General features: G+C 32.0%; 1 pseudogene; it reads right to left on the bottom strand.

Moving 5' to 3' along the window:
• LOC129743223 (general transcription and DNA repair factor IIH helicase subunit XPD-like) overlaps positions 1-9,028 on the bottom strand; it is a 73,964-nt pseudogene extending 64,936 nt beyond the window's left edge.
• Positions 9,029-16,472: the final 7,444 nt, after the last annotated feature.

The following is a 16,472-nucleotide window of genomic DNA, read 5'->3' as shown; positions in this document are numbered from 1 at the left end:
TTTCAATCAAAAAAGGAATCTTTGGATTGCTTTGATTTTGATTTGCTCCTGATGAATTTTCGATACAATCGAGCACCAAAATGCGTTGAAATCCTCAAAAAATGCTTTTATTTTTCGTTGCGTTGCATTAAAAAAACGCTTTGACACCGTGAAAGCATTTGGCATTCACTTTGTTTCATCCAACTTGAAAAATTATAAGTATTTATTCTCGAAAATAAAACGTTATTCTAATTTCCGCGCTCGAAAATAAATTTCATATGAAACCACAGTTTTCTTTAAATGATTTTTTTTGCAATCTTGTTACAACATCATTCATTAAGAGTCTTATTGAGAAAAATATGGTTTCCGGAATAAAATATTGCTAATCTATCCACTTTGCAAACGAACACAAACACGCAAATTCCTTGTACTCTACTCTTAACTCTAACAAAAGCTAAAACCAGAAAATGCACAATGTATACCGTGACAAGAATACAATCTCATGACCGTGGGCTTAGAAAACTTAGAAAACTTACTTAGAATTTTAACATTGCAATAAAAATGATGAAAAAATTAGGTTTCCCTATCTATTTTCTGTTATTTTAAAAAAGTGATGATCTAGACCTAAGTACAATTGTAAACAAGGGATTGCAGTGGAGAGAGAATTCTTTGCATTTGGAATGGTAATGATCAAAATTCAACAACTGCTTAACAAATCGTAATAATTTGCAACAATTAGCACATTTTCACTCTCTCTGAGCACCGTTTTCACTCATTTTAATTGAAACCTTCTAATTCTCTCTGACAAATTGCAATAAATTATAACAAATTCAATCATTGCACACTGATATAGAACATCAATCTAGCGGAACTAAATTAATAGCGCCCAGGGATGAAAAGATAGACTTTTGATGTCTTCGACAATATTGTATAGTTTTATAAGGCGCATACTTTGAAATAAAATATAGAGTCGAGGGGTCCACCAATAGCAAGATTAAAATTCTAACTTTTTTGTCAAGCATTTCAGTGCTTTGGTTTCTTCTACAAAGTTGTTTATCTCAACAAAATACATAACTTTGCTGAACTTGTCGCTTGGAATTTTGTACCCAGAGGTCCAAAGATTTTGTAATTGTGTTCGAGATTTAAGTGTGATGCAAAAAAAGTGGTTAAAACAATGCCGAAATCGTGCCGTAATGATAGAATGTCCGAATCGCCCGATTCCCCGGCTCCCTGGTTGAATTTGAAGAAGAGAAAAGGGTCAAGTGGCAGAGGGTACAAATTGAAGTGAATTGAAGTGGCCCATGATTTAACGTTGATATACTTGATTGAGTCTAATATGTTTTGGAGTAAAAAAAAATAAATAAATTTGGAAGAAAGTGGAGACTGTGTATGGATTTTAAAATTAATTCCTCAAGTGCGTGAGTGAAAAACATGTCCAAACGTGTCCACAAGGAGCATGTTATTCGATTTTGTCGAACCGATGCTTGCTGGGTCAAAGTAGGCGTTGCACGGCAGCGTAGCGAAGAGAGGATAAACCTGACAGACAGACCTGGCGCGCGGTGAGAAGTTTCCAGTTTTTTTCTCCTCTCTTTTACCTTGTCTCTTTGTTCGAGATTGTCTACTCGCGTTATATAGGTATATTTTTCCCCGTACAGTACCGGCAGACATGTTTATCTAACAAAGACCCTTTTCAAAAATGCATTGATTCCTGATGAACGTTTTCATTCATATGATAGACATGCTATATAAAAAAAGATATTTTTTAATCTTTCATTCATTTCATTTTTAAGTTTATTTTAAAGATTGTAGGATTATTTCATTCAAAATTAGTCCTGATTTTAGATATACCACTTGACACGGTGGACAGAAATGCCGCAATGTTCTGATGATGAATAAACTTTAATTAATCATGGTTCTTATTTCAGATCAGTGTAATCGTTTACAGCTGTTTTAAAGATTATTTAGTATAAGTTCATAAATTATAACAAAAGTTAACCATTATTTTTCAGATTGAAATGTTTTCTTTAAGTGCCATCCACACAAATATATTTTTTATTTGCCTGAGTAAAAAATAGACAATTAATAGACTTGACTTTTGAGTTGTAAAATAGGCTCAAAAAAAGACAATCATTGTACATCTTGACAATCCATGAATAATTCCCAACATAATTGGCTCCTGAATGATTTGATAAACATCTTACACAGTAGTTGAGTTTACCGAGAAATTGCGACAACCAGAAAGTGTTTTTATTAGTTTAGATCATTAATAACAGGCACTCGATGTCGTACAGTAAAACGATGATGTGTTTTTCTAATAGAGGATGAATAACTCGAAAGAGTTAAAATCCTAGAAAAAGAAAAAAAAAAGTGTTTTTCTAACCTTGGCCAATTATTTCTTTCAGGACGCTGGAGAAGTAAATTTATTGAAAATTCATTAGATTAAATTTCGATTAACAAACGTCTATTTATATTATTGTTTTCAATAATCTGTTTGAAAATTCAATACTTTTATTGTACATTTAATCACATCATTCTTGTTTAAATGTTATTTTTAGTTTGCCAATTCATTCAATAATACAATCAGCTTAATTTTCAGGAAACGATCGTCATTGAGTTATCTTAATTCAAAAAACATTAACCAAAACTTTTTAAAAGTTTTTCTTTAAATTTAAATTTTTAGGTGAATCAATCAAGGAGTAGACGTTTCAACACTTATTTGAATATATATTGTATAAATATTTACATAATTACATTACACATCTTTAGTTTCAGAAATCATAAATATCAAACTTAATTTTCAGATCATACCAATCACAACTGTATCTTTTTTTATTTTTAATGTCTTCAAATAGTATTTTTAGCAGAATTTTATTATTAATTAGATTGCATATCAAATGAATTAACTTGTAGCAACATATAAATATTTAATTTATTTAATTTTATTTAATATATTCATACATTTTTACAACATAACGTATATCATATTGCAATTAAATGTATATTATACTATCGTATCACTGTTTCCTGAAATGCATAGGGTAGGGGCATCAGAGTATCCTGCTTTTGCAAAAGGAGCGGGTAGCAGTATGTGCTTGTTACCCGTTTCGAATACTGGACGTTCCTCAATTCATGTCAAGGGAATTTGGCATGGTTGTGGAAAAAATAGTATTTGACTACTTTTTGTAAAATAAGGACGCACTCTTTTTTCGGAAGCCTTGGGGGCGGGATTATAATTTGCATGCTATCTTGGTTAGACAACAATATGGTTATAGCTTCTCGAGACTTTTTCCCTTATAACCCTGGATACCGTAGGTGACTCCGCTTACGATTCCATTCCTTTGAAAGTCTCATTGAGTGGTTATGACTGTTTTGCGTGATAACTAGGATGGACGCGTGGGTTATTTTTTTGGCCATAACCGCGGCGCTGCCGCAAACCCAAGGTGGATACACACATACACATACATACATACAAAATACATAACTTTGCTGAACAAGTCAAAGTTCTACAATTTAATTCTAAGGAGTTACAATGACATTAAAAGTAAAACCTTGAAAAAACAGTTTTTTAAATCTGGATCGTTGAAGGTAAGGCAAAACCATTTTCAGTCTTCAAAACAAAGTTGAAAAAAGTTAAGATCTTCAGTCTTTTAGTACATTACGATGTGTTTTAAAATTGCTGAAGCGCTGTAGAAAGCATTTAGTGAAATATATTAATTATTTTCAAAGAGAAGTTTATCAAATTGCGCAAATTTTCGCACCATCAGCCAATGTGGATTTTATTTTTGGTGTTAAGAGGAATCATTATCATATAAAACAAGCGTGTAACTCGGTGGAACTCGAAGCAATTTTAAGATTCAAAATCTAGTATTTTTTCACAAATATCACTTTTCTTAGACACTTTATTAGTTTCTTAGTTTATTTGATGCAATGAACTTGCAGAATTTGAGAATAAGAAATAATTAGATGATTTAACCGGTTTCCCGTTTCGAATTTATCAATAGAATCTGTTCCGCTTGTTCAATAGAATACATCCGCTATAGTAAATAATAATGAAATTGTGGCTTATTGTCAAAATTTTAACAGAATGCGAAGTGCATCGAAATTGAATATAATTTATAAAAAATTAGCAGCTAGTAGTTATACTATAATTTTGGGAACAGAAACAAGCTGGGATGTAAACATAAAGAGCGAAGAAGTTTTTGGTTCTAGTTTCAACGTGTTTAGAGATGATAGAAACTTTCTTCTTTCTGACAAGAAATCTGGCGGTGGTGTGGTTGTGGCAATCAGCTCTGTCTTCGATTCTGAGCTCATTCCTACGACTAAACACAAAGAATTCGAGCAGGTGTGGGTCAAAGCCCGCATCTTCAATGAAACGCATATTTTTGGGTCGATTTACTTTCCGCCAGAATATGCCACTAAAGAATATTTTCAAAAGTTTCTGTTTGACATTACTGTAATGTTCGCAAATTTTGAGCCCGAATTTAAAATACACCTTTATGGCGACTTTAACCAATCAAGTCTCCAATTCTTAATTGATGAAGATAATGAAAGCATTCTCTTGCCGATCTGTGGTGATAATGAAACACTGCAAATTCTTTTTGATAATCTGGCTTCTTTGTGTCTTAATCAAATAAATCATGTAAAAAATGCCTGTAGTCGATATCTGGACTTATTATTTTCAAATCTGACTGATGATTTTTGTGTTGTAGAAGCTTCAGATCCAATTTGGAAAAACGAGGTCTTCCACACTGCTATCGAATTCTCAATCATATGTCCTGATCAAAAACGTTTACCAGATGATTACGAGTTTATAGAGACGTTTGACTTTTTTCATGCTAACTATAATATGATTAAAACGAAATTACAAGTTGTTGATTGGCAAACAATATTCCGAGCTGAAAACTCAACAGACAATCAAGTGGAGATTTTTTACAAAATTCTTGGTAATATTCTCAATGAATACGTTCCAACAAAATTAAAGCGACGAACAAATAATAACAAAAATCCGCCATGGTTCACGAAAGAACTTGTGCATTTAAGAAATAAAAAGCAGAAGGCACATAAAAACTGGAAAAAGAATCCATCATTAGTCACTAAGTTAGAACACCAAGAAGCCAGTAATCGACTAGCAATACGCTTAAATACTTCTTTCCAAGACTATAATATAAAAATTGAGCAAAACATAAAATCGAACCCAAGAAACTTTTTTAGATATGTCAATACAAAATTAAAAAATAATAGTTTTCCATCTCGCATGTACTTTGGCAGCATAGAAGGTCAAAATTCCGACGAAATTTGTAATCTATTCGCCGACTTTTTCCAAAATGTTTACACTAGTTTTTCCGAGCAAGATCGTGATACTTCGTTTTTTAGTTATCTCTCTGATTCAACGGTACTTACTGTAGTAGAATCAATTTCCTTTGAAGAAATATCTAAAACCATTTCTTCCTTAGACAGCACTAAAGGGCCCGGGCCTGATGGAATTCCTCCACTTCTTTTAAAAAATCTAGTAAATGAACTGAGTATGCCATTGTTTCTTCTATTTAACTCTTCATTGAAATCAGGTGTTTTTCCTCAAGTATGGAAAGAATCATTTCTTGTACCCATATTCAAGTCAGGAAAAAAATCTGACATAAACAATTACAGGGGCATAGCCATTTTATCGTGCATACCAAAACTTTTCGAAGCTATAGTGAATGCAAAAATATATAATCAAATTAAAACACTCATTACTGAAAAGCAACATGGATTTGTTAAAGGAAGATCTACAGCCACTAATTTACTCGAGTTTGTTACCTATAATATTAGCTGTATGGGTCGCGGTAATTCTGTACAGGCTTTATACACGGACTTCAGTAAAGCTTTTGACAGAATTGACATCCCCATGTTAATTTTTAAACTAAATAAACAGGGTTTCAGTTCACACCTACTGAAATGGATAAGGTCCTATTTAACGAACCGCTCACAAGTTGTTAGATTTAATGGTTCACTTTCAAAAAGTATCTCCGTTACTTCTGGTGTGCCTCAAGGCTCCCATCTCGGCCCCTTATTATTTATTTTATACGTAAATGATATAACTTGTCTTCTCAAGCAGTCAAATGTGCTAATTTATGCTGATGATATGAAACTTTATATGAAAGTGAATAGCGAAGAAGACTTTAGAATCTTTCAAAACGAAGTTAATGTATTTAACAAATGGTGCATTAAAAGTCTGCTCAAACTTAACGTGGCAAAATGTTCAAATATTGTATTTACCAGAAGAAAATGTCAGTCATATGAAATTGTCAAATTGGGAGATGATCCTGTCGAGAGAGTCAACAAAATTAGAGACCTTGGAGTTATATTGGACTCAAAACTTACCTTTGTAGATCACTATAACTCAATAATCCAGAAATCAAACGGTATGTTAGCATTTATAAAACGTTTCAGTTATAATTTTAAAGACCCATACACAATAAAAACATTGTACAGAGCTTATGTTAGATCTATTCTTGAGTATTGTAGCGTTGTGTGGTCGCCTTTTCAAATTTTACATAAAAACCGTTTGGAATCAGTCCAGAAACAATTTGTTCTATTCGCTTTACGAAATTTAGGATGGTCTCAGAACCAATTACCCAGCTATGAATCACGTTGCCTGCTTATAAACATGGAAACATTAAGTGTAAGAAGAGAGTTTGCTGCAATCTGTTTTGTAAACGACATAATTAATCAGCGCGTTCAGTCTGCTTATCTACTAAATCAATTAAACTTTTATTGTCCTTGCCGTCATTTAAGAACAAGAAATCTTTTCATTATAACCTCTACTCGAACTGATTATGGAAAATATAGTCCTGTTAATTGTTTAATGTATAGTTATAATAAACATTATGAGAATATAGACTTAACTATGTCAAAACAGCAGCTGAAAAAAGGTTTTTACGGTCACAGGCACCGAAGAACCTGACTTTGTAAATGTAAAGAAAAATTATTATTATTAAGCTTATTTGAAAATTGTAATCTCTAGGTTTAAGTTATTATATATATGTAGCCTACACTGTTTGGCGGAATAAATAAATATGTATGTTCTAGTACATCATTATATAAATGATATCTGTAACAGTGAAAGTGATTTAACTCCAAAAGTAAAGTAGCCTTCAGCTTTCAGTAGCTGATGGCAGGCCAATTTTTGCTCTATTTAACGAAAAAAACACTTTTGAGATAATAAGTTTTCGTTGGATTACAAACTCAATTTGAGTAAAGGATCTATGACCATTTTGAAACCAGAGCTGTCAACACGTTGATATACACCATTTACTCCTGATCGAAGCAAATGTTATAAAAACAAGTGTCTAAAAAAGTGATATTTGGGAACAAAATACTAGATTTTGAATCTTAAAACTGCTCCGAGTTCCACCGAATTCCACGCTAGTTTTATATGGTAATGATTCCTCTTAACACCAAAAATAAAATCCACATTGGCTGATGGTGCGAAAATTTGCGCAATTTGAAAAACTTCTCTTTGAAAATCGTTAATATATTTCACTAAATGCTTTCTACAGCGCTTCAGCAATTTCAAAACACATCGTAATGTACTAAATGATTGTAGATTTTAATTTTTTTCAACTTTGTTTCGAAGACTGAAAATGGTTTTGCCTTACCTACAATTATCCAGATTTAAAAAACTGTTTTTTCAAGATTTTATTTTTAATGTCATTGTAACTCCTTAGAATGAAATTGTAGAACTTTGACTTGTTCAGCAAAGTTATGTATTTTGTTAAGATAAACAACTTTGTAGAAGAAACCAAAGCTCTAAAATGCTTCAGGTATCAGGTATCAGAAAGTGGTGGCTCAATAGCGGCACGTTATCCAAACTGATGGGAAAATTGTGCCTGGCCTTTTTTTTTTTTGAATTTCATCATTTACCTGTGAAAGCTTGGATCCATGCTAGGATAGCAATATGAGCTGACTTAAAAATTGAAAACATGAAGCAAAATCCACAGAGGGAATTGAGCATAAAAGCTGTTTTGTTTCATATAAGTTTTAGATTTGTTAATTTGATTGCATGAAGACAAGGTCCAATTCTATTATTTCTATAGATTTTTTCCTAAAAGGATTTATTTGATTTTTTGATTCTTTTTTGAAAAGTCTTATATACTTTTTTTATTATCATTATTATTTTTTTATATTTTTGTATTAAATTTTACAAAACCATAAGAAAATCATTAAAAAAATTTTTTTTATCTATCATTCAAGTATTTATTTTCTTCATTTATTTTCACTTTGCTTATTAAATAGTTTCACATAAACTCTGCCGAATGAGTAAAATATTTTATTGTTCATTGTCTCCAGAACTTTTGACGATTCGTCATCAATGGACAACACTACGCGATACTTGCTGTTCTGGAGCGGAATGATTTTTTTCACCCTCCAGAACTTAGTGTTTATATACGACTTATTGAGCTTCGCAAAACTCTTCAGGAGAATCTCTGCTCCATTGTGACCGCTAAGGTTTAATTCATTGGAAACGGTAACTATTCCTTTACGTGGTGGAGGCACTGGTGTAAATGGAAGAACGCTTAGATCCTTGAATCTTCCGCTTACTTTCAAACTATCCAAAGATCCTTTCAGCCAGTTGAGGCTTTCTGCATCGGCAGCGTGGAACCATGCGATTCCCGACAAAGAACCACACCCGTAGAAACGTGGTTGGTGGCACACTTCAGGAACCTCTTGTTGGAGATTTATCAGAACTGATTTTAGATCATCGAAGAAAGCTTCGTCAATGTCACAGTCCTTCCTCTTTAAAGTGACTTTGAGATCAACGGAGAGGGCCATCCGTTGCCTTTTATCTAAATTTTCAGCCGGGGAAATGGCAGAACGTTTTTTTGACGATGACGGACTCGCCAACAGAGTGTTCTCCAAATCGGAATCTGCAGAGGATAAAATATTACATTTTCAGTTAATAATATGTCTTTCACTACGGAATAACGAATTATTTACGAATGAACTACTTCAATTCAAAATTATGGAGTAACTTACCAGAGCTGTTCGGCATTTCAAACACTTTAGGCATTTTGAAAAATCTAGTTGAGTAGTAATGCGACTTCACTTCAGGATTTCAAACAACCAAGTGATTGTCGGAGGTCAGTGACCTTTTTATACTTAGATATCAATAATGACAGTAAAAATTGGAATTTCACACACTTATAAACATAAATAAGCGGGAAAATCATGACATGGAATAAAATATTACAGCAATTATAGCCAGTTTTATAAATATCTTCTTTTTCTTTCTAGGATTCATTTAAATTTCTTTTTAAAGCATTGAAAGGATAAATACAGAACATGATAATTGTTGTTTAACAACGCTGAGGGTTGTAAATAATTGGATATGGGTTTTTAAGATTTCAGTTGAATTTAAATTTCGTCATCTAAGAAGCTGGATTTCAAAATCGATTTACACTAGAAGGTGTTTGTGAGGGGGGAAAATATGTTTCTAAGAACGTTTTAGATTTGCACCCATATCAGTTACAATACGTCATAAATCTTACATGTATATAAACATAACATCGCAATAAAAAGTCAGTTTACACACTTACCATTTCAAAAAATAATTTTACTAACATAGCTAACGTAAGTATTTAAAGTAGACACTAAATTTATTGCATTCCACACTAAGCCACACAATCCTGTTAACGAAGACAGTGCAACTTGATGGACATGGTGGATCCCACTTATGATTACAGAGTAGCACTTGGCTTAACCAATACATTTGTTGGGAGTTAATTAATATTAATATTACCAGTATACCAATAGTACACTCAACTTGCACAACTTGGATATACACAAAACATGTATATAAATGTGATTGCTCTGGGGCACTCATTTCGATGATTTTTTGTGTCGTTGTCAATACACAAATATATATACGAAGAACATACTTACGCAGTCTCGGATCTCTGAATTCTTAAAGAGTAGGTAATAATAATATAAAAATAATATTAGGGATTAGGAAAAGCTCGCTAATTTCTCAGCCAAACCGGTATCCGCCATGATACTTGTACCCTTGCATATCAAATTCAACACCTTTATCGGCTACGCCGTTTTTTGGACCATCATATTGGACGTTATGATGGAGCCCGTACACAAATGAAACAACAGGCACACATATGCCTGTATTGGTGCGTGCCTGTTAGCGCACGCACACATAAGAAAACGTCGGCTGGACACACTGACACCTGCACATCTCGGGATTTTTCGCAAATCTCTCCATTTACAAATTATTTTCCCCTCAAATAAAATAACAATTTTGAGCACAAAATCCACTTCAATTTGCGTATTTTCCAATCGCATTCGAAGAAACACTGGGTGGATCTTATTTTCAGGCACTTTATACAAATAAAACACGCGCTGCGACCCGATAATCCATCGTCTAGATGACCGCGTTAATTGAAAGAGATGTGACCTGCTCGACGTCTTCAGAATTTATTATAAACAACTTTGTAGAAGAAACCAAAGCTCTAAAATGCTTAACAAAAAAGTTAGCATTTGAATCTTGCTATTGGTGGACCCCTCGACTCTATATTTTATTTCAATGATTGCGCCTTATAAAATTATGCAATACTGTCGAAGACATCAAAAGTCTATCTTTTCATCCATGGGCGCTATTAATTAAGTTCCGCTAGATTGATGTTCTATACCAGTGTGTATTGGCTGCTAAATTTGTTTGATCATTGACGATGATTCTCCGTTTATCTCAGTCCCCTGATTGTAAACATACAAAACTAGTTTGGCTCCTTAAAGGCTAAGATATGAGCCGTTTTGAATGAACAAATAACAAAAAAAAATCGGCTTTAAACCGTGGCACAGTGCGATAAGCAGTGGACTTAAGTCGAAAAAATTACTATACCAAACCTTGAAGCCACTCACAGGAAAATTGAAAAAATGATGCAAATGAAAAGGCACGATAAAAAAATTCTAAAAACAAAAGCTGGTTTTGAAGGTTTTGTTGCCGTTGACAGATTTCGCAGCAAAAACAAAACAAAAACCAAAATCAAGCTAGTTTATCTTTTTGAACTAATCAGTAGATAGTTAAAAGAAATTTGAATATAAAAAGATTTAATGATATGGTTGTGAGATCAAATCTCATGGTAAAGTTAAAAAAAATCACAGAAGCTTAGTGCACAAATAACTTTTGTTCCTCGAAAAACTTCATAGATGAGAATTTTTTTTTACATTTTTTAAATTGGATAAGCACAGGGGCTAAAGAATTTCTTTTTTAGTACTTTTGCGGTTGTCGATTTTAAACACACTCTTTAACACTGATTCAGTGCTATATTTGTATGTGATTTTTTTTTTTAATTGGCCCACAACAACTGAGATATTTGAACTTATGTATATGAAAAAAACGTAAAATTGTGCTTTTCGAATTGTTGCCGTACTTTCCCAACCCCGCCTTTAGACGGAATTTATGTTTCATCTTTTAATCTCAAAATCAATGCCAATCATTTTTTTAGATCGAAAAACACATTGACCAAGGATATCTGAGGCTACCAAGTTGATGCTTTTTTTTAAAAAAAAGATGCATTTTTAGTTTTCTCAAGTTCTAAAGCGTCTTTTAGCTTCCAGTTTTGAGAACTGCTCGTCACACAGTTTTCAGTAGCAAGATTAATAATTGAAAAACAGAACAAATTTCAGATGAATGCATAGAACCTTGATTTTTCTTAAAATGAAATTGAATAATAAAACGTAGTGCTTCGAATAGTTCAATTTCCTTTTTTGATTTTATAAAAATTCTTAAGATGGAACTTTTCTTTATGAATGGAACGACTGTTTTGGTTGATTTTTTTAATGATTTTTAACGGCTATCAGTCTCGGATTTTTAAGCGATAAAGTGTCGTTTTCTTGTTAAGTTTGATTCGGCTTATCTTGAACTGCTGTCATTGGGTTTTGTTAACCTGATAAAGATCCAACAAGGATCGAAACGTTGGAGTAAATAACATTCGTTTTAACTCAAAAATCCAAGACTGATAGCCGTTAAAAAAATAGTTAAAAAATGGAACTTTTCAAAATTTTGAAATCACAGCATGATTTTTAGGATATATTTAAATTTTTCTACACTTTTATTCGAAAACCGGAATACACAACGATTTAAAGAATAGAAATTGCAAATTGACTTCAACTTGATTCTTCAACGTAGTTTTTAATTTATCTATGGTATGTTATGATTGAAATATTTTAGGCTTTACCGATTTTTATTACATCGAACTTTTTTTTTTAATTAATTAACGTTTTAACCATTTAAGTGTTCCTTCAGAAGAATTTTTCATTTTTTGCAAAAGACTTACAATTCCCCTTGGAAACAAAACTCTTAATCAGGTTGAAACATTAGATGTTACTTCACAATATTTTTTGTAAAAAATTGAAAATCCAGAAATCTTCTCTTCCAGCTCTAGCAAGAGTCAGAATACCTCGAATAGTTGCATTCTTGGCCAATAAGCTAGGGTTTCTCATTGAGAAAACTTTATTTTTCTTAGATAAGCAACTCTAATTTTTGCACCATTTGAAAGCTGGGATTTGCCACTGAAATAATTCATCGGTGGATCTAGAACATCTTTTTTAAGATTTTATGACTTTATTCAACGGCAAATTCATATGTACTATTCACTGTTAAACTGTCAAACCTTTAGCGTTATTTCAACTCCATATGTCAAAACTATGATCTTATTGGAAATTTTCTGGCTACAACTTTGTCGAAGACATCAAAATTATACAAATTGAGAGAAAAATATTGTAACGTTGCAACTAGAGTTTTTATTATTTCATTTGAAAAATCTAAAAATAAACGATAATATTGTTTTTTAATAAACGAAGAACACTCCAAAATAAATAACTTAGTCGTCAGAATATTTGATACAACCATCCATGAAAAGTTTTATATGATTTTTCAAATTAATTGAATCCTGTTGGATCATGCTATTGCATATGAAGTTGGAATAACACTGGAGGTAAGACAAGTGTTTGAATAGTGATCAGTATGAATTTGTCTATAAATTGACCAATTAAAAGGTAAAAAATCTCAAAAAAAAAAAAAAAAAATTATGGATGATTTTAAATTTGGGCTCAAATGAAAGGGGGAATTCCCAGCTTTCAAATGGTGTAAAAACTAGAGATGCTTATTTTCTTTAAATATAATATTATGTTAGAGACAAGCCAGTGCGAAGGACTCGTCCATGGGGAGGGATGGGGAATTTTAAAATTCAAACTCAACAAGAAAATATAGCAATACCAAAAACTGCACGATACATTTGAAAATTGATTACTTAAACAATTTTTCTGCTTAGGACTAAGGACCATCAAACAAACTCGAAAAAAAAATTACTTTTAATATTCAAACTTAATCAGAATCAAATTTCCAATCTATGGTTTTATCTGGAAAGTCGAACAAAAGTTGTTTAAAATGATTTTCCATACTTTTAATAAGAAATTAACTATAAAAAATACTTAAAAAAGTTGTGTTTACAAATTTGATATAATTTTTTTCAATTCAATACCCCAGAAAATGAGTAAACATTAAATTTCCATTTAAACTTCAATTTACACTATTGAACTAAAGAGAATTTATTCAAAACAGATAGTTGATGATTGAATTAAATTTGATAAAAAGAAAACATATTTAATTTTGATTCGAGTGAGCCTGTGTTAAAGTTTAAATCATATTCAAATGCTTTTAGTTATTAAAATAAAAGGCTGAAAAAAAAATCAATTACTTTATATATATTTATGAAACATTATGTAAAATTCATCATTGAAAAATTATTCTGACAAAGTAAAATTTGGAAACTGGAAACATTGTTTTGAATAATGAATAAGGAACTAATAAAAATAAAATTGGAGAATTCCAAGGGCAGATTGAATTGTTTTAAATTTCAAGCTCTGAATATTTGGTCGCCGTCAATTGAAATATTGGATCCTGTGAAGTAAGCATTCCAGATTGGTCGGATTGTTAAAGAAAAAATGGGAATAACCAAGTCTGATCCCGGATTTTTTTTGCATTAAAATCATTTTTTACAGTTGAATTAGCACAATAATAACAGCAACAATAATTTACAGTTGATGAGCACATCAAGAAGTACATTAAAATAAAATACGATTTTTCACTTTTTCCATACATTAATTGTTGCAAATTTTTTACTTTATGAAACGAAGAGGTTAAGAAAAGTAAAGGTTTTTGAGCGTTAGGATTGGAGTTTCAATACAAAAGGTTAATGGAATTGCACTTTTGAAATTTTCAATAAAAAATAAAGTTCAATTTATGAACGTAATATGCTGTCTTAAAATTAAATGTCTCAGACCTAGAGTGACATCAAGCACTTTTTTTAAGACTGCATCTAGGCCGGACTATTCCGGGCAATTCTTTTAAAATACCTTGCATGAACCGTTTTTGATTTAAAATTTTCCAAATTAAAAACCAAACAATATCCGAACAAATCTGAGCAAAATTCGAGCATTATTCGAAAAAATTATAAGAAATATATATCTATAAGAAAATCATTTTCTTGTCGAAGTAAAAAGGCATTATTCTGTTTTATTCTTGTTTTTTTTTTATTTTGATGTACCATGTGATGATGACCAAATACGTTTTTTCACCCGTCACAAATGTGCTACTCTTGTAAACATAATTCAATTGTTGTTATTTTCAGAATAAAACTGTATTCCATAAAATAAAACATAAAACATTAGTTCACTCAAATATACTAAATTTGTTCCTGTGAGTTTTGAGACAAAATATGCCGAATTTTGACGATTGTCGGCTAAAATTTCTTAGCGGTCCCTAATGTGCAAAAAATTCTGAAAATTTCGTTTTTGTATCCAAAAATCAAAACTTGCTATCACTTAGTTTAAATTTCTTGCTCAGTTTTGCAAAAAAAAAAAAATTCGCACAATAAATAAGTGGCTTTCCACAAAATCAGGGCACCCGTGCCGGGCAAGGCCAGAGTTGTCTTGAGATTTTTACAAAATATTCAGGCAAGCCTGGGTAAAATCAGGTAATTTGGAATACTAAATATTCTGACATGTTTCTTTAAACATATATTTGAATACCTTGTGGTATAAAGCAGTTTCCCATAACAACGTTAAATTTATTTGTTGAACTGAAAAATAAACATATGTAGATAGGGGAACTGGGGGTAAGACGCCCACGTTAAGAAGAATCTTTCATTACTCGTAAATGAAGAATGCAATCCAGTAAATTCGACAATAGTTTTGAAAAGGGGACTGTTCTTCACCAGAAATATACAAACAGGAACACTTATACCAATTATATACGTCTTAATCGTTAAATTTTGAAAGGCTTTCTAAAGTATGATTTTCATTTCGTTTGGGGCAAAGCGCGCATATGTGTGTACCCAAACGCGCCTTTTAACGATTAATAAGTGTTTATTAATTCAAGGGCCTCCGAAAGTGTTTGCCAGGTAAAAACACTTCTTTTCTACTTCACAGATGGAAAAATGTATTGCTACGCGCAGTGCTGCCAGATATACTGACGTTCTTGTGAATAGTTGATTAAATGTTTATTAAATTTAGGAATTTTAAATATATTTGTTTATATTCAAGTTATGTTTTCCAATTCAACATATATATATACACTCCCGGCCAAAAGTTTGGGGTCACCCCTGAAAAAACATGTAAATTTGGTTCGTCCATAACTTTGTCATTTTTTAATAGATTTTGGATATTTTTAGCTTATTCGAAAGGCAATGAGTTATACTTACATCGTAGGTATTTTGTTAAAAATTTGTATGATTTTTTTCCTACCTAAAAATCATCTAAAGTTGCAAAATTTTTCGAAATTTCCACCTAATCTTTATACCCAATTTTCTCATAGCTGAATGGGTCAAATTTTTAAACTGAAGTTGCATTAGAACACCTATTCTATACCCTTTGAAACATATTTGTCAGATTTTGCATAAAATTTAAAGCAAATTTATAATTAATTAAATAGTTACTTTAGTCATCGGCCAAAAGTTTGGGGTCACCTTACAGTATGGTGTATCGGCCAAAAGTTTGGGGTCAGTGGATTTTTCCTATATTTTCATTCAAATCACTGCAATACTTCCCACAATTTTAATTTTTTATGTTAGGGGTTATCCATTAATTATGTCCTGCGCTAAGGGAGAAGGGGGAGGGGGGAGGGGGTTGAAATGTATGAAAAGCCATACAAAAATTTTGGAAGTCCATACAAAAAATGCGACAGGGGGGAGAGTCAGTTGGTACAATCACGGTATTCCAAGCTAAAGGTTAAGGTTTCGATCCAAGCTAAAGGCTAAGGTTTCGCAATCTAATGTTTTTTTTTTCGGTTTGGATTGTCTTTCGATTGGAGCATAAGCGTATCTTTATGTTTGTCACGAAATATACGATTGAATGGTATGGAAAATAAAGGAAGGTAAATAACAACTGTATGACTATCCAATGTTCACTCAGCTCAGTCTCAGGCAAGTACATAGGGCGTGGGAAGT

The sequence above is a fragment of the Uranotaenia lowii genome, chromosome 2 (assembly GCF_029784155.1).
Source record: "Uranotaenia lowii strain MFRU-FL chromosome 2, ASM2978415v1, whole genome shotgun sequence".
In the NCBI taxonomy this organism is placed as follows: Eukaryota; Metazoa; Arthropoda; class Insecta; order Diptera; family Culicidae; genus Uranotaenia; species Uranotaenia lowii.
This window is presented reverse-complemented; position numbering and strand designations above follow the sequence as displayed.